At 34.4% G+C, this 27499-nt stretch overlaps 1 protein-coding gene across 6 annotated transcripts in view; it reads left to right on the forward strand.

Moving 5' to 3' along the window:
• Kug (kugelei) overlaps positions 1-27499 on the forward strand; it is a 418182-nt gene that overhangs the window by 122140 nt on the left and 268543 nt on the right. The gene's annotated exons all lie outside the window — the stretch shown is intronic.

Below are 27499 nucleotides of genomic sequence, written 5' to 3' on the forward strand. Positions count from 1 at the left end.
TAATGAGAACACGTTGTGGGTTGAAATTATGTATAATTAGAAACGTAATGTGTATCTTAGACATGGAGTAGCTGTAAATATTGCGTCACATGGCTGAAGCTAGAAAGACTTTATTGAACTTCTTGCCCCCAAACTTTGGGAAACTTTTTATTAAGGCATTTGTATTAAATTTATTTCGTATTTAGACCTTTGCTAAGTTGTACGTTGATATATCGTTGTTCCTTCGCAAAATTTATCTTTCCCTCCGTCCTCTGTTTCCCCTAAAATAAACTGTGTAATATTTACCTTTTGCAGGTCGCCTTTTATTACGCGAGGTATTGTCCACGAATTCGCTAATTTAATTTTTTCTCAACGTTTAAAAGCCCCTAGAGAATCCAAAAGTAGGTCTTGCGCTTCCGCCTGTTCGCAATTATACTAGATAGATCATTTCCGAAACTACTGGATTAATTGTTGTGAAATTTTACATGTATGTATTTTAAGAATATCGTGTAGATGGTGAAACGTTAACTAAAAGTTATCTCATCATTTCCTCCAACAAATTGGTGAGGTCATTTCAGAACTTTAGAAAATAAATTTTACTTAAATTGTATAAAATAGTATGTTTCAGGGTTGTGATTTTATTAATCCGTCCTTATAAGCATTATTACATATTATGAATTGCTTATACAAGGTGCTTCACAAATTGAGTTTAAATTAAAGACATACCTGCTTTTATTAGTATTACACTGTACCTACTCAAATTGATATATTCATCCCCACAAAAAAGTGGATGATGTCATTTCAAAATTTCAATAAGAAAAATTCACTTGAAACGTCGGCATGGTACACTTCTTTACCTGTAGTTGGAGAGACTAAGATTTGCGCTCAGTTTCAGAGTAACATTAAGTTTCTGGCTGCCTAACAGCTACATAGAACGTGCTTTTGTGCTTAGAGATTACATATCTCGTTCTCTATACACGTAAGAAACAAATGAAAATTACTTGTTGTATTTTTGGAAGTAAGAGTTCCCATCGGATTATTCCAAACCTCAAAACCACTTCGCAAAGCAGACAACTTCGTGAAATTTACAGTAAGGAATAGTTTAATAGTGAACATTTGCGAAACGTACTGTTCGTGTGTTTGGATGTTATGAAATTCCTTGACAAAATATTTTCATTAGACTGAACATCTAACAGTACTAGGAATATACTAAGAAGTTGTTAACTTAATTACTGTAATTCTAAAATTACGGATAATAAGTGTGTATATATCGAAACATTTTCTGCTTTGATAAGGTATTCGAGTTGTTGTTTAACGGAACTAACGCTGTCGAAGTAACTGTACGAAGAATAATAGTGCGGCAGATTTTTGTCCTCGGTTTGGATACAAACATTAATTGTAGATCTGTATTGGTGTGTCCCAGTACCGAGAGGGATCTGATCGGTTTTAAAGAAACACTGATAGCACGAGGCCGTGTTGAACCGTTGTAGAACAGGTTGATTTGTCGAAGCGATAGCGTCGTTTCCCGTTTTGTTAGACTCGGCGGGGTGTTTTGCAGTGGAGTGTTTAGATATCGAAGCAGCAAATGCGCGTTGTAACCGAAGGAAGCGATGTAAGTCAGTAGGGTAAAACGTCTCAGGATCAGCGATAGAAGCGGATGTAGCGTGGCGTACGAGCCAATAAAATTCAAAACCAATCTGGCCCTAGACAGATATATGCAAAGTCGAAGCCCCTCAATACGTAAGGCCTAACATCTAAATCAGGCGACTGTGGCGCTTGTGTATTCGACCATAGAATCGGTCCATGCAAAATGTAAACAAGATTCCACACCGGAGATTGTGACAGTAAAAACTTGCAAATCTCGTCTAGGCAGCGATTCGAGCGCCAAATTGGATTCTCCCCAAGGTAGAACAAGTGTAAGTTATTGGTTTGTAAATTTGGGACATCATCGGACAGCAAATGAGGCCATCAATCGTGATTCTGGACAGCGAACGCGGCAACAATTGCACGATTTAATGACTTCCCTCCAGAGATAGTGTGCTGCAAACAAAACGAGAATGCTAATCTGCTTAAAAATTCAGCACGAGAGGCATAAATCTCTTGCAATCCGACCAGATTAAAATCTTACCAGCAAAAATTGATTAAAAGTTCAGCTATTAAACTCACCGCAGCTGCAACTTGATCGTTATCCATAAAATCGAGATATTAAGAATTTTTCGTACCGGCGCGTATTTACGATACTTCGGGCAGAGTTCGGAACAATGCAAATTTAAATTATCTTCGCGATGAAGCCGGTTTTAGCTTTCTAATCCTCAGACACTAGATCTGCAACTTCTTAAATAAGACGTCTTCGTGACTAGAAAATCGGCGTTTAAGCGACTCGCCGTACGAACATTTAGAGCCAAACTACAAATGAATAAAAAATTAAGAATTGTTCCCTTCGGAGATAACAAGCGGACGATTCCTGAATCTCTAAAGAGAGCATCCGCGAAGAATTCAATTCGACGGGTCTAATGCGAAATTATACTTTTGGAAATGCTAATCAAATCATAAAATCCTCCCTCATCAATCATAATCGAGTCCCTAAATAAAGTTTGCGTCGGCTCATATTCCCAACGTGCAAGCAGTAAATAACATTTTTAATAAGAACTTATTCGAAAAAAGCTGGGCTATGAACCAGGAACCCTGTCTGCCTGAACATGTTAACATGAGCTATCTTGCAATTTATCAGGTAAAATTTACATAGAACTCTCGTGTGATGAAATATATTTCATGGCTAATTTAAAGGATAAATAAGCAACAACCCCACATAAATTCGTGATATTTGCGCCGTTTTCCGGCATGAAAGCGCCAAAATGAATAGGCCACATCGGAGACCGATGCGGCGGCCTAAATTTTAGTTTGAATGGGATTTGATTGTGGAACCGATGTCATGAATAATGCTTCTTTGATTACCCGTCGCCTTCATCTGCTTTCGCGGTTTTTATTGATTGGACAAGTGCAAAGTTTTGAGTGGAGAAATCAACTTTTTGACCTTTCGAGGCTTACGCGACGCCGTTTGACGTCGCCAGCTGGGAATATGTAAAACCGTAAATATTTTATATCCGCGAAATCTATTGGATAAAAATGAAATTATTCATACTTCGCTCCGACTTTGAGGGAATAAATCGCGCCAAGAACGAACGAGCTATTTGGTAACCGTTGACCGAAAATCGCTGCGGGTTGTGTTCTATTGATTAACAGTTATTCTTTCGGATGAACATTTGTTTGTGCATTTCTGATCTGATTATTATTTTAACACAACATAAATCTACGATTTCATGTGAGCCGAACCTATTAACCAGATTTCAAAACGTTATTTAGTAATGAACTGATAGGTTAGTTGCGAGTTCGTTCAACTTCCTGCGAAACACGATTTTCGAAAGCGTTCCAACTACTCCGAAACTCTTACTGAGGCAATATAGACGTCATTTGAAATTCCTGAAGATAGTTCTGCCACTATTCACTTCAATAAATTTCAATCAGTAAAACTGAGCAAAACACATAATACCCTCGAGGAGAGCAAGCAGAAAGTAAAAAGACAGCCAAAGGCGTTCGCTGAAGTTGCTTATGCCTTCGAGGTCCTCGCTACGTTGTAATTGCATAACTGCTTAGATTTATTCTCATAACTCAATATAAACTTTGTCTATACTTGTATGTCGGTGATAAAACGACCAAAGAATGATGGAAACGCAACGCAAATTCTATTCTTCGCAGATTGATGGAACGCTCTCTCCCCATATTGCCCAACCTATATCTCTAGCAGGAAATGAACAAGAAAATTTATAGTCGATTTCCGATTCTGAATTCAATTTCATTAGTAAGTGCACGTTCTAAGACACATTCGGGATTAAGATGGCAAGAAAGTGGATTTTTCCCCGTACGAAAATTTATTATTGACGTTGATGATGTCGTCATGGTCGATATTTTGATCCGAGGGATGTCACGTTTTTACTTTGATGTCACGGTGCGACAGTTAAATATTTTTCATCATTAAAACAGCAGGCATCAAATGTAACGCTTTCAGGTGTTTTCCATTAAAAAAGCATTCAGTGTCCTGATCGCAATCAAGCCGAATATGTTTTTCGATTAATTTTCGGCCGCGTTAATTAAAACAGTGAATAGGAATGCTCTGAAGGAACAGAAATAGAAGAGAATTAATTTTTGTCGATTATGTAGGCCTCGATATTCCGTTCATGAAACAGAAACAAGAAAATGTAAGCCAATTCAGGCTTCAGCGATGGCCATGTCGGCCGACAACTCACGAATTCGAACAAAAAATGAAGTGTGCGGAACTTTCGATGAAACGGTAAATAATGAATGAAGTTTGTAGGTTTTTTGATGTTGTACACCACGGCGTGATTTTGTTGATTCGAAATCTTCCAATATTTCTGATTGGAGTGGCCTTTGAACTTCTACTGCGCTTAATTTTTAATAGTAGACTAATAATAATAATTCTAACATCTATTTCGTAACTTATTTAATACGTCGTTATTTCAAACAAAGACAACGTTTTTTGTTAAGCGGGAGTATGTTTTTGGGAGTAGTTTGACAAGACTGTTATTAAAAATAACTCTGAAAGAGCTTTTTCATGAGGAAAATTACCGTTTAAATTTTTTTGTCTAAATATATTCGCAGTGCGGGTTCATCACATCCTAATTGCGCCTTACGCTAATCACAATGTCATCATTTTGTAAAATTTTACGAGTAGAAGGTTCAAATTCAAACGTCTCTTTATCGGAACAGTGTTTACCAAATGCGGTTTCGGCAATTAGCGGTACCACAGTCAGTCGGGCGTAAATGTGTAAAACGAAATCTTTTATACATAGTCTCTAAATTCTGCATTGTGTCGCTCCGTTTAAAAAGTTTATGTTACACCTGAAACTGTTAGTGGAGCGGCGACTTGCCAGAAGATTAAAACAAGACATTAAAACACCCCAAGTGTTTGTATAATCGAACGTTTTTCTGGTTCATTAGCCCCAAAACATCTTGAACTAATTACCCACATAGCCATCCATCATCACGTAAAAATAGCCGCCTCAATCAAAATTAACCCAGTTATTTTTACCTCCACTACAAGACAATACTTCCTATTTTATTTATGGTTCGGTTGTAACACGTTATCCAATGAATCGATACTTTCCGCCTTTAAATTTTCAACGAGACAGACCGCAGCAATGCTTGCCTGACCGTTCTATTTTTGATTGCTCTTTCCTGGTAAATTAAATAATTCTAATGTGATGGATGACGGCACCGCATGCATTCTCAGCTCGCCGAGGCAACTCGTTAAACTGTATTAATTATTACCTGCCTTCATAAACTTAATTTGAAAATAATTGGCCATTTAGCTAGTTGTATTTGCGAAAAAGGGCGCCTGGATCTATCCACACAGGCGAGATTCCTTTGAGGTTAGCTCTAACCATTGTGGTTGAAATCAGTACGTAGCAATGCAACAACAACCAGATGCACTGCTCACGTTTCAGAAACAGAAATGCAAATGCAGCTTGTAACAGCTTTAGGGTGCTTATATTAATAACAATATGGCTGTTCATCTATTCCGAGGGTGATGTTATTGCGGGGTTACTGCATTACTATCGGCATTTTAATCATTTTACCTGTGTTATTGTAGGGGCGAAGTTAACACTAATATTGACTCAGACGAACATGGTATTATGTTTAGGAACAGAATTAGTTCTCGCTCTAAGAACGGAGGAAAACATGAATTTTTTCCGGCGTAAGTGAACTCTGTCTTTTTTGTTGCGAAATATTAAATTTAATTCTAATAATGCGGTCGGAAAACATCACCGTTTACCCTTGCCCGTCTTTCTCTAATTAAATGTTCTAGAGTGATGTTATTTTTTTCTTTCCTATGAAGCTTCCATTACCACAATACTGCCATTGTTTCTATACCCCGTGGCAAATATATCAGGCTTTGTTTCGTAATTTTCACATGAATAAAAGAGCAGAATGCTTCAACGCGGTGTTGATAATATGGGGAAGTGTAACAGCAAATTTGTACCATTTGTTCCATTGAAAATTTAAAATGTTTTCACTGTCGTTGTTTTGTTGATGTTTAGTATTGATGAAATGTAAATTTATTCTACACAGCCCTTAGGGTAAAGTAAATGAATGCTGTTAAATAATTTATATGAGAGGTTAGCTTGGGATATACAACTTCATGCAAGTTCGAAATTTATCAGTTTGGAATTTGATGTACAAGAATTTTAAATGCAACTTTAAAATTTGATCGAGCTAAGAGTAAATTAATTCTGTGTTAAAATTCGTGCTTGTTGACTCCGTGGGCGCCGTGAATTACTTAAGACTCTAAATGTCGCTAATCGATTCCGAAACGAGTTAATATCTTCTTTAAAAATTTTTACGTGAGTTAACTTTCTATTAGAGTAATTGCGGTTAAGGTGCTCTTACACGTGTACGGCGTTGTGCAGATGCTTGACAAGGAATACCTGTACGAAACGCGATCAAAATCGTAGAATGGCACACTGTGCAAAAACAAGCTGTTGTTAGAGTCAAGTTTGAGAAGGTATAATTATCGAATTTGTCTTTGACTAATGCATAGTTTGCTTTTTAATATTTTCTTACTTTATGTTTTTTTAACAGCACAGTTTGGTCAGGTGTCGCTGTCATATTACGACTTTGCTAGAACCAGATGTTGATTTAGCATCGAGTCTTGTTGGTAGACTCTTCCAAGTGGAAATAATAAAAAGTCGGAGCTGAAAGTTTGAATTTTGTACACATTAGTTTGCGATCTGTTAACTAGAACCCTCTGGTTCTCGTGTAGTTGTAGCTATAATTAAATCTAAGGATAAATTGAGTGCACACATTCTAGCTCACAAGTAATATTCGTTCCGGTGTCAGTTTTGACCGCACGTCTAAACTTTGATGCGATTATCTACTCCAGATACTTTCCAAATACCATAAACACGTTTCATTGTTATTTTGTTTATTTAGGAAACTATTGGCTCAGCCTCCATTACAGAAAACGACTACTCCAGCCATGTTTATACTGTATAATGATTAACTATTAGACAAGAATGCTTTAAGGGCAGTTCCGCTTACGAGAAAACAAATGACGCTATTGCCTTGTTATTACCCGAAATAAAACGAATCTCCGAAAACAAAAACTCGTTCCATGACAAGCAACGGTTCGGTTATTAGTATTGTTATTAATTTACTGCTGGTGAGCGCGTAGCATCGAAAGTGTTATTTAGGGCATCTATTCGCCTCCAAAGGAAACCACTTCGAACCAATAACAGAAAAACAAAAGCATTTTCGGTACATTGGCGCTCAATCAATCGAAAAATACGGAGTGTCCGAAGTTTAGGAATGTCGGAATTAAATCAGTCTCCGCTGTTGGATTGTTGCCTACTAGGAGTGTCAATCTAATCAGACAGGACCGTAATAAAAGCATTGGAGGTGGTCATATGACGATGTGCAGCGCGGCAACAGATTGCAGAACGAGTTCGATAAGAATATATGAGAGCTCGAATTTACGACGGAAGTTTTTCGCCTCGGAAAATCCATCATATCGACGTGGAAAAAGCTGGAGGCTCTTTTTGATGAAAAGAAAACAGTTTTTATTTTTTGATATTTTCACGGGGGTGTAAAGTGAGTTTATCAGGTTAATTATTCGCGAATTAAAATACCGAAGGGTTTTTCGTACGCGGCGAATAGTTGGATTGAATAAAATTACACTACAAAACTTGAGGCAATAGAAAATTAAATTTTCCGCGTGGCTTAAAGGCAGAAAGAGGATTCTTGTTGATGGGATTTAGTTTCACTCCTTTATCAAACACGCGTTCTACGAGCTTTAGTGCACATCACGTTCCATCGGAACGGGAAAAATGCTTTTATATAAGTGGGCGGAATTAAAAAAAGATGTGTTTATTCAATGAAGAAATGAAAAGTTATTTATTTAGGTTACTGAGATAATTTCCACAAGATAAACAAAAAACGGAAGAGTTTTTGTTTTAGAAACGCACATATTTTTTGGTGTTTGTAATAAAACAGAAATCAGATAATCAAACACCTCCGACTTCCAAGTCGATTTCTCTTTTCATTCATTGCTGAATTGCTCGTTATCCGTTCCTCGTATTTATTCCCAGACAAAACGTCCACCCAATAATTAACGCTCGACCCAAATCCAATTTAATATGAACGCTTGCAATCTTTCTAGAAAATAAAACTTTCGAAGATATTAGTCGGGCGCCTTTAGAAAGAAGTACCTGCTGTGTCGAATATTAAATTTCCTCAGGCATCGTTCAGCAGAAAAAGAACACTCTGATCTCTAAATAATGTTATTACCTCCATAACAATCTGCGTTTCTAGCATGTCTTGAACACAGACATGCCAATTTATTAAAAAAGTACTCGTCCCATAAACTGTCATTTAAAATTTCCGGAGCGAACGAATTCGTTTCTAAACTGTTTCCGGAAAATTTCATCCGTGGAAAGAAAAACTTACGCCCACACAGACGGGTTTCGATCCGATACGATCAAAGTGGAATAGAAGTGCGTTTAAAATAAAATTAGTTTTGCGGTTATGCAATTACTGTCCTGTTTAAGCTTGGAGCTTGAGTCGATAAAAGAGTAACTTTATAGCCAGCCCTTTGGGACTATTTTAATTTCAAGCTTATGGGCGATCGAAGTCTGAATACAAGATCTCATGTTCCAAACAAGAAAATATATCTGCGACTCATCGCAGATGTACATTTCGTCGTTGGTAAACACACGATATTAATGCCGCTTTTGCTTTTTCGACGATTTTTATTACACGCAAAGGCGGTTTTCATTAAAATTACTGGCAGACGCATGCGATATAATTTTACGATTTCTCTTCTGATCGGAAGTTGGCCTGATCAAATGTGTTTTTAATGTTGCTGGATGGCCAGATTTGACCCTTCTCGTGTAATGAAAATCTGAATCTGTTCAGATTTTGGTTATTGCATGTACAAATCCACGATCGAAAAAGTTTTACAAACAATTGTGAATATGCGGCAAAGTGGTTCAAGAAGCATTTAAGAGCTAATATATTGCATAGCATCTTAGTCTGGAGGATAATAAATAAGTCATTATAGTACAAAAGTAGCAACTGATAATTTTAAGTTGACTGAACAATATTATCTGTCCGATCATTCCGGCCAACAAAATTTTGTATGGTAAATGCTATTTAAATTTTATAGAACAATATACTTCTATACGCTTATGGTGGTAGACATTTGCTTGATTGTAATTCAGAGGTGAGGGAAGTTGCGCCTAATAACAGTAAGTCAATTTTTCACATAGCGAACAACAATCGCATTAATTTGACCCAGCAGCAGTCCCAGAGTTTGTCGAAAGGAAAATCTCAGTCATGACCACATCCAGCGAATTACCAAGTAGTGAGGTGCTGGTGAATAAAATGCAAATTTTCAGAATTATGCGACCTTTGTATATTTTGACGGGTCAGTAAATCTTCATAGGCTTCTTAATGTTTATTTATGTTTTACTTTATGGCTTTAGTCAACCCCTTAAACTCCATGGTCTTAGGACATTATGCGTAAGGCGCATAAAAACTGGAATATTTTTATGAAAAACCGGGGAAATATTTTTTAACAAAAAAATACATAGTTATGCTTTATTAGTTTGACTAGAAACTGTCTGGATTCAAAATATATATTATTGTCACTTTTTCAGATGAAATGCTTAAGTCCTTTGTCCAAAGTTTCTTATCGCTCAGACAAATCCGGTAAACACTCCAATTTTACAAGTCATTGTCAGCTTTGCTGTGTCTCAGCTAAGATGAAAGCAGAAATTTACTATTTTATTGGATGCAAGTTTGCCGACAGTTCTGTGCCAACTTAGGCCGCTTCAGAAACAAGTTGCAATAATGAATTAGATGTAAGTCTAAGGTTTCAAAGACTGATATGACACCTTGAGAGCAATCTGACAAATCCCCATAATAGGAAGCGAATTTATCTGTCTAGCTGCACCAATTTTTAACATTAAACTCGACGTTCAAAGCCTGTATATCTTTATCTGTCCTGTCAAGAATACATATTACCTGTTTATATATTCACAGCGATTGCATTTTTATGGCAATCATGTTGCAGACTGATTGATAGATTCCGGTGTGTTGTTTGATTTATTTGACAAATGACCATTGTAATCACAGAGGATAGAAAACAAGTCCGGTATCTGCGGTCATTATTTCACCGTATTTATTTGCTGCTTCTGTCGAACCGACAAGAAAATTAATTACAGAGCTAAAAAAATGCAAGTTATTTTTACGTGCGAACTAGATTACGTTTGGATTCGACTGTGGATCCATCAATAAACCTCTCGAAATCAACTTTTTTTAGTTTCGTGTGGGATTCAATTTATATGCAAATCTTCGAAGTATGTGCTATGATACAAAACACTACGCTTTGTTTTACGAGTGCTGTCGAAACTGTAATTGAGTCGAATTTGCAATATTGTCATTATTTCATTGTATATAATGAAAGTATGGAATTCTCTAAAGTTGAAACCTGAAAAATTAGGAACGTGATAGTTATTGAACAACATTCGCGATTTTTATATTCAAATAATCCACGCATAATAAACCTCCGGGATCTGTTCATTTTATCCGCCTTTCTTAAAATTTATAAACGAAAATTGAGATGTTATATGAAACGGAACGGTACACGTCAGAAGCTCCGAAAAAGCACATTATTACCACGCCCATCACATTTCTTTTGATAACGCTTTCAAAGTTTAGACTGATTTCATTTCGGCGATTTTTTTCCTAAATTAATAACATTTTCCAAGTGCACTTTTACTTATCTGGAGCGTGTGTGGAAAACGGGGGAAGATAACGAAGTCATTTCCTAAAGCAGCTTCTCTAGATCCAATAATGAATCGTGACTATTCCACTCTTTCTATTCCAACGGAAGAATCGATTTCCTAGTCCTAATGATGACAAAACTTGCGCGCCCGTGTGAAAGTTGATTTCATTTGCTGCCAAATCAGTGGAAATTGATCTGAAATGCAAGGACGATGCATTGTGATTATCACGTCGGAATTCGTGCGGAAGTGGAGCGACTACCCTTTGTGGAAGTATATTCCTGCTATCCTGTCGGAAATAGAAAGAATATTATATAGTGTTACGTGGACTTGAAGTTTCGCTTGGAAGTTTACGTGATGAGCGCAGCGAGTCGGTGATCTTTATTTCAAAAGAACTCATTACGTGTTTGAAAGCTAATGTAGCACAGAAAAATTAGAAGGCAGAAGGAAAATTAAAAACTTGCAAATTTTGTTTCAGTTCAGTTGGTTAGTATGTTTTAAGTGTGTGTGAATCTTTCTTGTTAACACAAAACTTGTCAGAGCTTTCTGAATTAGCGTACAAAGGAAGTCTCGCATAAAGAAATTAAATAAATCTTAATTGAAAATGCGGTGACTGCAATTTTTTTGTGGGAGCCCGATATTTACGTTTCACAGCTTGGTTGGCAATTTTTACATCAATGTAAAAGTGGTTGTAGCCGGCTTTCTACTTGTTAGAATCTACTAATTCGCAAAAGTTCTATATTGCTTCTGTGTCATAGCTCAGCGTATGGCTTATAAACCTCGATATTTATTGCTGGGAGACGTCGAGAATCAGCAGAGTGTATAATATTTGGTTCACGTACAAACGCGTGTATTGTAAAAGTTTAATGTAACTCGCTAAACTTGTGTTCACAATGTAACCACGCAACACTAAAATACCAGGAGTTACGAGCTAAAGGTGTTTTCCCTTCGAAAATACAGCATACGTCATGACTCAATTATGGTCTGCTGTGTCAAGGTTTTGCGTTTATATATTTTACATGCCGGTTTTTATGTATACAGATTCGTAAAATCTGGTTTTTATTGTTTTTGTATATTTTGGGATGTCGATTTTCAATAGACTGAAGTAGAACAGGTGCGAGTGTTTGGAATGTATGTAAAAGTAAATGGAACGTTTTAGATGATGGCGATTTATATAACGAAACCGTTTATATTTATTCGAACATTTACAATTCTATATACAGGGTGTTTCAGGTGAAGTGAGCAAACGAACAATTCGGAACCTCGGACGTTTATGACGATTTCGATAATTTTTAATAATAAATTGTCAAAGGTTTTGTCATTCCGCTTCTATTGGTGTTAAAATTTGATTTTTATATCTTAACATTTCATAGTAAATCGAATTATTTCTTGAGTTTTCATAATTTTAAAACTGTGTTTTCATGTTCTTTATCACGTCATATTTCAAAAACTAATCAAAATTTTGTCTTAGTTTTTTATATGTAATATGATCAAACACTACTGATTCTATCAATGAAAGTTTTTCTTTACTAGTGTTTTACCACCAAAAAATTTCAATGAAAATTAAACTTACAACGAAATTTAAAAAATGAAAATTACATGTTTAGCACTAATGGATGCGGAACGATGCAAGATTTTTCAAGTTTTCGTACCGACTCTTAAGGTGTGTTGTTAAAGTGTGATTTTTATGTATTACAATTTCGTTGTATGTCGATGTTGCCTTGAATATTCACATTTTTAAAATTTAATTTTTTTTTAAATTATCACATCAGATTTTAAAATATACTTCAAATTGTGCCATAGTTTTTTAACAGTGATACCTACAAAGAGTATTCATTCTAACAAGGCAACTGTATTATAAGCATTCATGTCTTTAAATAAAAAAAAAAGTTTTATTTGTAACGTCGACGAAGTGTGTTCCGAAATTTTCAGTAAGAGAGGGTTTTTTTATTACTGACAATTTTGAAATTGATCTGCGACAAAGTAGCAGTTAATATATTTTGAAATTATTTTTCAAAAATGAAAATAATCAATTAGAACTCTTTTCTTCCAATTAGGTATGTTTGAAATCGAGTCGTACCTCAAACAGTGACATATCTCAGCTAATTGCCGCATCCGAGTTTAAAAATTTTGATTTAAAAGACAAAGACTCCCGTCAAATACTTCTTCATTACAAAAACTATTCTAAACGATACTCTATAACTTCGCCGTTGATTTTTTTTTTTTTTTGGTAGAAATTTAAAAAGACTAGTACAGTAAAAGTTGCATTGTTAAAAGCAGTAGTGTTTGATTATACTGTAGTTAAAAAACCAAGACAAACTTTTGAATAATTTTTGAAATATGACGCGATAAAAAAACAAAAAACGCAATTTTAAAATTATGAAAATTCAAGAAATAATAATTCGATTTACGCGAGTAGAAACAGGATAACAAAAACTTTATTACACCGATTTCCTCACAATTAGGTACATTTTTGATAACTGACAACACCGCCGCGAACTCTCCCATATACAATGCATTGCTTACTAAAGATTTATTTAACAGAAAGAAATGAATTTCATTAATAATCGGGTTCAGATTCTACGTTAATAAAAAATAAGTTAAAAGTTCAAAGACACGCTGTTGCTAGTGGTATACTCTAAAATATAAATATGAAATTTTATGTAAACGTTTTTTAAATTGTGTAAAATCAGAACATAATGCCTTTGCCTTTTTTTGTTAAAAATAACACTCGATTTTATTTATGGCCGTTGGTCATTGTACTTACCGAAGTTGTTTTTGAATTTTTCGCGCATATGTTTCTATTTATCTGGACGAAATTAACTGCGGCTGTACTGAGAAATTCTTAAAAATATAAGAGTCAAATAAAAAATGACTCAATGAAATAAATGTCCGATATGCTATAATTACGACGACGTCAGGCAAAAATATTCAAACTTGTTCTTGGAATAGTTTGTCTGACTAAATGGTTGCTATCCCAGCAGTGTTGCCAAATTATATTCTTGAACTTTGTTGCAGAATTGTCCCTATTTTTGGGATACTAACTGTGACGTATCTTTTACAATCATAGTTACTTTTTGCTTATATTTTAGCTATTATTTTTAAACCACCAATAATTACTGCAAAAATATTTGATGAATCAGTGTACAATTCAATTTTTCTTGAAGTAAAAAAAATATTATATTTCTTCACTGAGAAATAATATTTTGTTGAAAATTAATCATTCGTTTTCGTTTCAACGTTTCACGTATTTTACGTCTTACATAACATTTTATGTACGTTGTTTATCTTTCTGTCGGGTTATTCTTATTTGTGGTTATTCTTAGTACTTTGAGATATAATCTCATTTTTTATTTACTGTAAGTTAAATTTGTATTATAATTTACATTCCTTGTGGTTTTCCACGGTTTTTGCTTTTACGTCATTTTTATTACACCTTTTTTCTTTTTTATTACTTTGATGTTAGTCGAAATATTCTCCCAATGTACATTTGGCTGAATCCTAGCATTGATATTAATGTCGTGTTGGCACAATTAATTTTTTTGTTCAGTTTTTTCGTGGTCATTAACTAAATGTGATGAAATCAAGACTGAATATTACTAATAATATTTCGTGCTTGAATCATTCCCCTCGGTTCAATATACTGAATGATTCAATTTGGTAATCGTATCCATTTATCTGTGAAGCTACTAACAGGGATCACTTGTGGCACACTGAAAATACTTCAAAAATGCGCACTTTGTTTTTAAATACGGTGATATATAGTATTTATTTTTCTTGTCTTTGCACTGATGTAGTCGGGCTGAGATTTTCCATTGTCATAAAAGAAGGGAAAAAATAATACTGTTAAAAAACGGAAACAATATCTCAAACGATCTTTGAAAAGCGATAATAACAAAAAATGTAGCTTTTGAAACGCTGGAATTCGAAGAAAATTAAATTTACGACTAAAGTTTAATAAATAAAATCAAACATTGTCGGCATGAATATGTAATGACAATAATAATTTTTCCAAGTTCTAGACACTCTCAAGGAATTGACAGTGCCGCTACGAAATCCCTCACATAAAAGCATGCTTTATGAGCTTTATATCCTGCCAACTAAACGTACTCCGGTGTACAGACGCAAGATTAATTGTCAAAGTTTGTTAACCATTTGATGATTTTGATTTAGTTTTGAAAATCTGTACTCTACACTATTTTGTGTAAAGGCTTGGCACCCCATACAAGTTCTCCCCCTGGTGTTATTCAGAAATGCCGAACTTGTGCTTCACCTTGTAGTTAGATCAATGAATTGGTATTTATATGTGCTTCGTACTTCCCCTTCGCTGTAAACCACCTGTGGTTCGCGAATCGCCGCCAATAAACCATTTGCTTGCGATTCCATCTCCAAACCACTGTTGCATTGTATCTTTTCCGTTTTATCCCGGCAATATAGCATGTTATGGAATAAGTTTGAAAGTCGTAACGCTGTAGCCCGGCGCATCCACCATTTTTCCGCCCCAGCTCCAAACTGTCCGAATTTCCATATTTATGTAACGTTTATAAATCAAACCGCTTTCCTCTTTGCACGCGCCGTAATTGATGCTTAATTTCGTCACTCTTTCGCCACCGAATTCTTTCCATTACGGCTTAAAAGCGCTTTTCATGTCGAGCCGCAGCCTCTTTATCTCCGAATGTCTCACTCAATATACGAAAAAATCGCTCCGTAATGCGTGTTTCGATAAATCCCCGCGTCGATGAAAGGCGTCCGTATTTCCGGTAAAATGCAAGCGGCAATATTGCCGGCAATTACTCACGCGCGCTTTTCATCCCTACACAAAGCCAGTCTAACTAATTGGGCTATAGTTAATGACCGATACCTGCGCGAGCTACTCTTCTCTTTGTTCATTGCTTCAGATAGCGCCCAGAACAATAATGCCCCAAATTACCGGATGACCCTTTCGCCTTCTTGCCATAACTATTCGACAAACAAATCATTACGGGGGTGCTGTCGGATCACGTTTTTCGACACGGTGACGGGTTAGTGAGGCGATTTTGAATGCACATTTCGAAATTTTAAATGTTTGCGGCGTTAAATTATATGGAACAATTATAATTTTTACCAATTTCTGGTTTGGTTTTTAGGAAGTATTGCAAGGAAAGTGGATGATTAAACATTATAGTTTCGTCTTTATTTTAGCTAAAACGTGTTCTAAAACTACTGCAATAACTCTAAAGTACTTAGTTACCGTGACATCGGCGAAAGCCGCAAACCGAAATCAAAATAAGGCATGCAATCTAAAATAAAGGTTTGGTTTCCGGAGGAATTCAAAATTCACCTGAATGCTTTAAAAATAAAATTCGGAAAAAAGATATAGTAAATAAATGAAAGACACCAATTTCAAATCTTATTAGATTATTATTCTTCAGCTGTTCTAAGCAGGTACCGAAATTAATGAGTCGGCAAATCCCGGTAGTGCCATTAGGACACAAATAATTTGTTCAGTTTCTTAAAAGTTAATATTCCGTGTTTATTCAGTTTAAAAATAATAATTGATTTTTTAAACTTCTCCCGCACAAAATGTATCGTAGCTAACAATAAATTATTGATTTCTGTCAATATTTGTAAAGTTTTTATAATGTATCTTCCAAAGCACCTGTCAGACGTTTTCGTTTTTGTAACATATAACAACAGGTTGAGTGTGTCAAACTAAAAATTATTGTAGGCGATTTATATTGCATTTTTTGTGTGAGGCAGCACGGAAAAAAAAATTAGTTCTGTCGACAATAATTCTGATTACACCAACTATGTTTTATAATTAATATAGGGACAACTAACTTTATTGTGCCGAGGACAATACTGACATATTTGGATCAAAATAGTTGTACCAACAATACAGTATAGTTGGCACAATAACAATATCATATAGTCAACTCAACAATATAGATTAGGGTCGGTGCGACTTACTGCTTTAGTTATTTCAACTAGAATTGTAACTCATTTAATATTGTTGTGGCTAATAGAGTTTTTAGTTAATAAATAAAAAATCTGTTTTTATTAAAATGTTTTATTAAAAAATAAAAAATAAATGTAAACAGTTTACAATGTAAATGCAATTATTAATACGCTTATCATTACTTCATTTGTACAATAATAACAAACAAGTTTCTAAATTCCATTAGAATTTATATAGGACGAACCTAATTTTCATTTGGTAGGTTTAAATATTACATTTTATATCCCATGTTTTTTATTTATGTAATACTTTCCATCAGGAAGCATGCTAAGATAATATCTGTTGTAGTTTTTAAGATTGTTAATTTTTATCAGGCTTCTTTTATCGTTTTTTTCTACAGCAAATGCATGATAATGTTCATAGACACCAGTTGTAAGGAATTCCGCATATATAAAGAAAATTTCATTTTGTATAGTTATAATATCTAATATTTTAGCAAATAATGGAAGATCCAATACATCAACCACAATAATGTCATGCTTCTTGTATATTAGTCCTAAAATTTTTACCCACTTAAAGCGTTCTACATAATCTATATCATTAGTAATAAACATGTTAAATTCATACTCTAAAAGACATATAAAATCTGCTGGACCATACTTTACTGTTTCTGTAAATCCATTATTACAAATAAGTTTGTGACATAACTGAAGTTGATTTTTTATTCCTAACGTTAAGCAAATATTTTTCTTTGAACAACTAATATTAGCAGTAATTTTAAAGGGTCTGTGCTTGGATTCGAATCTCATAGACCAAATATGCACCAGAGGTCCGACCATACGTACAAGTAAAGGATAATGTATCATATTGTGGTGTTTCGGTTTAAGTGTCTGTTTTAATAAAACTGTATAAATATAGTGGTGTTCATAAACCAATGATTTTAAGAGTTGCTCATATTGAGGTTGAACTGATTTATCTAAAATTATGTCCAATATTTTACATAGTGTCAAATATAACTGCCAATAGGTATGATTCTCTGGCACTAAATGACCAACCATTAAACCAAACAGTGAAGCAAAGCACATCATTTCAGAAGCAGACATCTTTAAGTTATTCTTCTTTAGTTGATCTTCGTTAATTTTAGGTGGAATATTTGTTTCTGATCCATAATCAAAAGCCGCAATTTTAGAATTTAACATTGTCAAACTAAATAATTTTATTTCATAAATAAAATGCTTTAATATTAAACTCAGGTCATAATTACACACTCCCTCTAACATATCATGCATTATGTCCATACTGTAATTTTCGGTAACATGAAAACCAATTACTTCGTTCCAAATAGATTTTTTTTTAATACCTGTTAAAATAGGATTATTTAAATGCAGATGGTTTTCGTAACTAATAACATTACGAAGCTGAGTTTGATCTTCTTCACATTTTATTTGACACTCAGATTTTGTCATTGTGCAAAGACGGCAAAAATGAGTTGCGCTAAAACTCTCAACAAAATCTAGCATTGAGTTTAGTCCAAGATTGTCTCCAATACATAAACCGATGGTAAAATAAATGGTCCTACATTCTTGTCCAGTTAATATTTATTCCAACATTGTGCAGATAATTTAATTCGTCAATTATAATTTTAAAAACTTGATTACCAACCGTTTTTCTGTCAAGAGACTTAAACAATTGTACCAATAAAATGTTTTCTGTTAACGACTGAAATTCTGGGGGAAAACATGGAATCGAAACATATACCGCCCCTAACTTATTTACGCCTGAATGCGATCCTAGTACATTTCCCGTTTCATAGTCATCGAAATATATGAACAATGGAAAAACAATTTTATTCTCAAATAGTTGTAATTTCGATTGCCAAAGCTCACACTGAATAAAATTTTCTTTAATGATGGTATTATCCATAAGAAGTTTGGTATATTCGAAAGTTTTTTGAAACACATTGGGTATGTAATGTAAACCCATTAGTTTTAAGAATCATCCTGTTATCATCCACCCCTCATTGGTCATCTTTCATTATCACCAAACCATCCAAGTATATATAAGCGCATATCATCTTTTAGAGGATACCAATTCTGTACTGTCTTCGTTCACATTAATAAACATTGTGAAGCTGCCGATATATTATTTTCATAAAAGAACCCACAACATTTTGGTGACAGCGGTGCTACTAAGTTTTACAAGTGACCATCAGTAGAAGAAATGCTGAGGTGAGTACCGAATTTCCGTACGCATTTTGTAGTTTTTGTGATTTTACTTACTTTTCGTACCATACCGTGTTAAATAATAAACTTATATAAATCACCATCGCTTCACAATGGCCAAAGAAATTAAAGATATCATAGCATATATTAATTTAATACCACCTTTTGATGGTGATAAATCGTTTCTTCCTCAATTTATTTTTCAAGTTGAAGGTATGTCAGCACTAGTTGACGCAACCTTACAGACTACATTTTTAAAATTACTCGTTAACACAAAAATTACAGGTAAAGCCTTAGAGTCAGTACGAAATAAAATAATTAATAGTTGGTTAGAACTTAAAACGATTTTGTCGGAGCAGTGCAACGTTAAAAGTACCAACTGGCATATGCGCCTCATGAACGAGAATCAAAGATTAAATGAATCGGTTTCCGAATTTGGCAAACGTTTAAATAACATTTTCGAGGAATGTATTAACCCAGGTTCTACATTGGCACCCGATGATATCGTGGCAGTAAGAGCTAGCAATGAAGAATTTCTTTTACTATGTTACCGTCGTGGATTAGTTTCTGACGAAATTCGTGATTGCTTAACGAAATCAAGCATTACCACAATAACTAAAGCTATCGAACTTGCACAGACAATTGAAAATAACCTAAACTCGAATAAATTATTATCTCAGTCGTCCCTATTACATATTAATAGCCGTAATCCTAAACATTGTGCCATATGTAACAAAAGCAACCATACTACAAAAGAATGTCATTACAATTATTACGAAACTCGTACAAATTTCTGCCGAAAACAAAACTATACACAACCCACTAATAATCAAGGGCCAAATTCTTCAAACACGTTTCCTTTTTCGCAACATACCAATTTTTCAAATAATCCAAATAGGTCAAATAATTCAAATAGGTTCCACCAAAATCAGCCTAGATCAACTAATTCTCGATTCCCTGAAAATCAGCCCATGTCAAATTCTCGATCTTACCAAAACCAACCCATGTCGTCAAATTCTCGATTTCATCAAAATCAATCTAATATGTCGTCAAATTCTCGATCTTATCAAAACCAACCTAATATCTCGTCAAATTCTCGATTCCATCAAAACCAGCCTATGCCATCAAATTCCTCTTTTCGATCGAATCCTAGATCATGGAACCGTACTACTGATAATACGACCAATCACTCAAACGTTTTTTATGCTTCAACTCAGCCCGGGAATTTATATTTCCCATATCCATACCCATATCAATGGCATAATTTTTCTGACAATATTCCACAACCGCCAACATCATCCGAAACCCAAATTAATAATAATCAGAATCAGGAAAACTAATAATGTCTCATGCGACGCCGCCAAACATGGGACAACAAACTTTAATCTCGTCTTCATCAAATTTAAAATCAACAAATTCACAAACATTTACTATGAGCGGCATGTCTTTAACTTCAGATCATGTCGATAGTAGCAAAGACAATATTATAATAGATATTGTACACAACCCTTTGGATAATTTCAATAGTAATTATAGCCCACAAATAATTATAGACAGAAATAAGTTCAACTTAAACCCTATTCACCAAACAAATAATTTAGATAACTCACTAAACAATTTTAAACCAATTACGAATACAAATATGCAAACCAAACTAATCGTTAAAGATAATTTAATGTCCGTGATAAAAGAAACTAGAATATCTCACAATAACACAAATATATTAATTTTATTAGTTTTAACATTTCTTTTAGATATTATGTCTCTAATCTTATCAGTAGATGTAGTAAACTTAGTTAAAAGTTATATTCCTAAAAAGAAAAATAGATTTAGAATAAATAATTTTAACATTAGAAATTATTATAAAATAATAGGTAGTAAAAATCAAAGTAACTTGATAAATAATAATAATTTAATTAATAACAATAATAAAAACAATTTTGTACTTTTAAGCACTGTAGAAAGTAACCTAAATATAGTTACATTTAAGTTTAATTTTCCGTCTAACATTCACAATAAAATTAGTGACATCATTATTTTTGCGAACCTTATTGTAGATACAGGTGCAGAAATTTCACTAATAAAACGTAGTAAAATTCCATCTAGTTGTCACGTAGAGAGCTACAATATCAAAGAACTTAGAGGTATTAGCAATAACTCAGTTTTTACTATGGGAACATGCATTTTGTTCATAGAAAAAAACGACACTGTAATAAAACATGAGTTTCATATCATTCCCGATACTTTTCCAATTAAAAATGATGGTATTTTGGGTAACGATTTTATTAAAATAAATAAAACACTAATTAATTTTACGTCAAACATCTTATCAATTGATCAATTAGAATGGGAAATGCATCCTTCTAATACTAATTTAGTCATTCTACCAAAAAATTCGGAAGTTTTCACAATAGTAAAAAACAATCTTCAATTTGGTGACGGCATGTATGAAAATACTAACTTACAAGACAATGTATTGATTAGTTCCTGCATTACTACATCAAACAATTATAAATGTTTAGTGTCTATTTTAAATATGTCCGACAAAGATGTAATCATGGAACAACCAACAATTCATCTCATGTCAATCAGTTCAGATAATATTTTATACGTAAATACTAACAGTAATTTGCAAGATACTTTAAACGCAGTTAGCAGTGTTGACAGACACAGCATCATTCTTTCAAAATTGGATTTAGAACATCTCAATGGTGAAGAGCTAGCGTCAATTTCAAAAATTTGCGATGAATACTCTGACCTGTTTTTGTTAGAAAATGATAAATTGACCCATACGAACACCGTAATGCATACTATTCCCACAAATTCCGAAGCAGCCATCCCTAACATCAAACCGTATCGCCTTCCCTATACTCAAAGACAAATTATTCGCGAACATACGGCAAAAATGTTAAAAGAAGGAATTATCGAAGAAAGCAACAGCCCCTACAATGCGCCACTTTTGGTAGTTCCAAAAAAATCAGATACTCACGAAAAACAGTATCGAGTAGTAGTCGATTATCGAGCTCTCAATAATATCACTAAAGATATGGTATACCCCTTACCTAATATAACAGACATTTTGGATCAATTAGGCAGATCAAAGTATTTCACAGTTCTCGATCTTGCCAGTAGTTTTCACCAAATATTAATGGACCCAAATGATCGTGAAAAAACAGCCTTTAGTACGCCATTTGGACATTATCACTTTAAACGTATGCCCTTTGGTCTTAAAGGAGCACCCTTAACTTGTCAACGACTTATGAACTCTGTACTTGCTGGACTTCAAGGAATCAGATGTTTTATCTATATCGATGATTTAGTCATTTATGCATCCACTTTAAAAGAACATGACGAAAAATTATATGAAATTTTTGCTAAACTCCGCGCACACAATTTAAAATTACAGCCCAGTAAATGTCATTTTTTGCGTAAAGAAGTCACATATTTAGGACATCTCATAACAGAATCTGGTATTAAACCTAATCCAGACAATGTTAAAGCCGTAATTAACTGCATAATACCAAAAAACGTTAAACAAGTTCGAGCTTTCTTAGGCTTAGCTGGCTATTATCGTAAGTTTATCCCTAATTTTGCAAAAGTCGCCTTGCCACTTTATAATTTGTTAAAACAAAATGTCCCTTTCAACTGGACACAAGATTGCCAATCCGCATTCCAAGAATTAAAAACAAAAATAACTTCTCCACCAATTTTACAATTTCCGGACTTCACACAGCCATTTATTCTAACAACAGATTCCAGTGGTTCTGCAATTGGCGCTGTACTATCACAAGGCAAAATTGGTAATGATTTACCTATCGCATTTGCATCCCGAACCTTAAATTCTGCAGAAAAAAATTACTCTACAACGGAAAGAGAACTTTTAGCTATCACGTGGGGAGTTACATATTTTCGTCCATATCTTTTAGGAAATCTATTTACGATAGTTACAGATCACAAACCTTTAGTTTACGTATTTAATATAAAAGATCCAGGCACAAGACTTACTCATTTGCGACTTAAACTGGAAAATTACTCATACAAAGTCATTTATAAATCAGGTAAAACTAATACAAATGCAGATGGTTTAAGTCGACTTTTTCTCACTAATGATAACCCAACTAGCTCATACGATCAATTTTTAGAACATTGCCAAACAAGCATAATTATCAACGACAAAGTCATTGATAAAAACATTCCAGTTTGGTCAGTGCCCCGGGACCATACTTTATTTTGTTTTGTACCAAAACTATTGACTGATCTTCAAAAAACAACATTGAGATCACTGGAAAACCAATTTAAAATTTGCGAAATCCTAAAATCTAAACCTAACTTAACAATAGGAGATCATATCTTATTGAGCCATAATAACCAGAATTTATATTGTTTTATAGTCAGTGAAACTGCTAACGATAATGTAAATTATGAAACTATTTGGAACCAAATTGAATTTCTCCGAAATGTCGCGATTTCCAACCAAATAAACAAACTAACATTTCTTAAAATTTGCCCTAAATTACACTTAAAACAAGATAAAATTCGCGCAATGCTTAGATACACTTTTAAAAATCTAAATACAAATATTTATATCAATGATAGTTCAAACTATGACGAAATCAGTAAGGAGCAAAAGCTAAGTATTATCAGAGAATATCATGACACCCCATTAGGCGGCCATCAAGGAGCCAATAGAACGTACAAATGCATCAGAGAACGTTTTAGCTGGCATAATATGCGGAAAGATATCAAGAAATATATTAAAACTTGTGACAGTTGTCAACGCAATAAAATCCTAGGCAGAAAAACTAAATTCCCGTTAGAAATAACAACTACCGCTAAAAGTCCTTTTGAAAGAATTGCTTTGGACATTGTTGGCCCACTTAGTGTCACAGAAGCCGGGAATAAATATATATTAACCGTACAAGATGATCTAACAAAATTTTCCGAAGCAATCCCTCTTCCGAATCAGGAATCTAGTACTATTAGTTCAGCATTTGTTGATCATATTGTTTGCAAACATGGCACCCCACAAACAGTTCTAACAGATCAAGGAACCAACTTTTTGAGTGAACTTTTTAAAAATGTATGTAAATTACTAAAAATAAAAAAAATCAATTCTACAGCTTATCATCCTCAAACCAACGGAGCGCTGGAACGCAGCCACCGTACTCTTGCTGAATATTTACGTCACTTTATTAATAACGATCAAACAAATTGGGATACCCTTATTCCAAAAGCAATGTTTACATATAATACCACTCCACATACTACAACCGGTTACACTCCATTTGAATTATTATACGGCTATAAAGCTAACATACCATCAGCCATATCACAGGTATCAACCCCTAATTACAACTATGACGATTATCTAATGGACTTAAAATATAAATTCCAATATAGTCATCACATCGCCCGTGAAAATATTATTAACAAAAAAGCCGCAAGTAAAATAATCTACGATCAAAATACCGTTACTCATAACTTTAACATCGGTGATAAAGTATTACTTTTTGATGAAACACCTAGACGCGGTCGTTCGAAGAAACTAGACCCTATTTGGTTAGGCCCTTACACCATAATATCAAAAGACACACCAGTCAATTATACTATAAAAATGGGTAGACGTACATTACAAATCCATGCTAATCGGATAAAACCCTTCTTTATCTAACGTCAAATTAACTTTCTCTAAATTACTTTCTTCCAAAAACTCTCCACCTTGTTTCAGGTACCTGTGCTTGCTCGCCGTTTGTGGTGTACTCTCTATTACCAATTGTTCTCCTCCACCGGTAAACGTGACCCAATTTTCTAATAACCCAGGCATTCATTTCGAAACTATAGGACAAGTAAAATTATATACTAAGGAATGGCAAATATTAACTTATGTCAATTACAACGAATTCAGAGAACAATTATCTGCATTACAAAAATATAGGGAAGTTACTCTCAACTCTTGCCTATCCGTGAATGTTATATCAAATACCACCTGTCGTATATTTAATAAAACATCAGAATTATCACTTTTAAAACTACAACATCAGTTGCAACAAATTGATGGTCTATTAGGTCATACTACACGTATTCGTAGAGGTTGGTTCGACATCATAGGTAAGGGAGCTAAAGTATTATTTGGAACAATGGATTCTGATGATGCCGAACACTACGACACCCTAATAAAACAATCAGAAGAAAATTCGCGCGTGGTCACAACCTTAGTAAAAGACCAAATAAACATAGTAAGAACAACAATTTTGACCGTAAACAACACGTTAAAAGCCGTTACTGACAACCAAAAAATTTTATTTCAAAGCTTAGGGAATATTACAAATGCCATAAATAATAACAAAGAGCATATTGAACGAATCTATCAAGAAGTAAGTGCAGATGAGCACATCTCACTTTTTAATACCTATCTTAGCCAATACAGTTTTGATGTTTTAACACTCTTTCAATCGATTCTTGACGCTCGCCGTGGTAGCCTACATCCTTCTATACTATCACCAACAGAGGTCGTCGCCCAATTAAAAATCGCTCAACAAAACTTACCAACAGGTTTAGAACTCCCGACAACGCCTGATGAGGAACACTCTCATCTAATCTTTGATGTCGCATCTATAGTGTCATTTTTTAATAATAATAATTTCGTTTTCGTAGTCAAAATTCCACTTTTAGATGTAACGCAATACTATATCTATGAATTGCAACCCTTGCCTGCTCACGTTTTAAACAACAATTTTATAACAATTTTGCCAAATGACAGATACATAGCAGTAGATGACTCCAAACAACTTTATTTTTATCTAAATGAAGCCGAAATTTCACATTGTCACAAGTTTGAAACTTCCACTTTACCTAAATTTATTTGCAAACAAAACTCATTTGTAAAAATTGCTCACGTAGAACAAAGCTGTGAAATAGCTCTAATTGTTAATAATAATATTCAAACTATTCCAAATTCTTGCAACAAAAAGTTGATACATCTAAACAATACACTCTTTATTAAACTTCACTCACTTAACTCTTGGGCCTTTGTGACGACGATGGTGGACACAGTTATCATCTCATGTATACACATGACGCCATTTGACGTGAAAATTAATGGTACAGGGAGTATAACAATTGCGAATAACTGCAGGGGGTACGCAAAGTCCGGTACTCTCAATACACAAGCCAGCATCCAGAACCAGACGAGTCCAGCTTCACACCACCCACATTAAACATCTCAACGATTTGTTGTAGCCAAATACTGCTGAAAAAATTGAATTCGACAAAGCTACGACATCCGTCTATTGGGATGAAGGCATATGACAACTTTATCCAAGATATAGGTGCTGCCAACCATAACCTCGACCACCTAGAAATGGAAGTCCTCAAGGAAGAGGAAGCCCAGAGACACGCGACGACCCTAAGACATACTTCTATCATTGGCTATGTCGTTGCTTCTACCGTAATCTTCGTTGGTGTACTCATTCTAGTACATCGTGTCGTGCGAAGAAGAAGACGCTTGCCGCCCCCCACAAGGCCGAGGCAATTTCTAGCATTGGCCCCGCTAGAGGCATCAAGTCCAGAGGAGGCGGCAGAAGCACACTACATGGCATCTACATCTCAGGATGTTCTGGAAGACGCACCACCGGCCGAAAACGTACCACCGGCCGAACACGGCAACATTTTCGCACCTCGACGATCCGCACGCGTTGCGCAGAGGAGGACGAATGCGGTCGTTTAAAAAAAAAAAAAAATATTACAATAACACCTACATAATAAAAATAATATGTAATCATAACTGTAAGATTCAACTTTTCAACTTCTTAAGTTGAATCCTTTTTTTAGGGATAGAGGTGTAATGTAAACCCATTAGTTTTAAGAATCATCCTGTTATCATCCACCCCTCATTGGTCATCTTTCATTATCACCAAACCATCCAAGTATATATAAGCGCATATCATCTTTTAGAGGATACCAATTCTGTACTGTCTTCGTTCACATTAATAAACATTGTGAAGCTGCCGATATATTATTTTCATAAAAGAACCCACAACAGGTAATTCAAAAATTTTTTTTAAATTGTCTCTAAGTGGAATAAACGTACCTTTTGAAACGTAAGTATTTACCGTTGGACAACATTTTTTAGTTTTTGATTCGATGTCTTCACGTATAATAAATTCTTCAGGCTTTACATAAAAACCACATTTCTGAAAATATTTAAATCTTTTATATTCTGTTGACAACTCTTTGAAAGGATTTTGACGCAAGTTAAAATAAAGATTTACCAAATCAATTAATTTATCCTCACATTTAAGTGTGGTTAACAAGTTAAAAATAAAAATTTGGAAAGTTTTTAAAAATGTTCCATTAAATAATTTTGATGTCATATTAACAACATTTTGAACTTCAACCCTAGGTATGCAATTATTGCTATACAAAGATGAAACAAATTCTAAGATATCGTTTTTAAAGCTTTCAGTATCAATTTCATTTTTAATTAAATGAGTTTGTAAAGG

The sequence above is a fragment of the Zophobas morio genome, unplaced genomic scaffold, assembly GCF_036711695.1.
Source record: "Zophobas morio isolate AGI-343-1 ecotype UQ-CSIRO unplaced genomic scaffold, CSIRO_AGI_Zmor_V1 ptg000011l, whole genome shotgun sequence".
NCBI lineage: Eukaryota > Metazoa > Arthropoda > Insecta > Coleoptera > Tenebrionidae > Zophobas > Zophobas morio.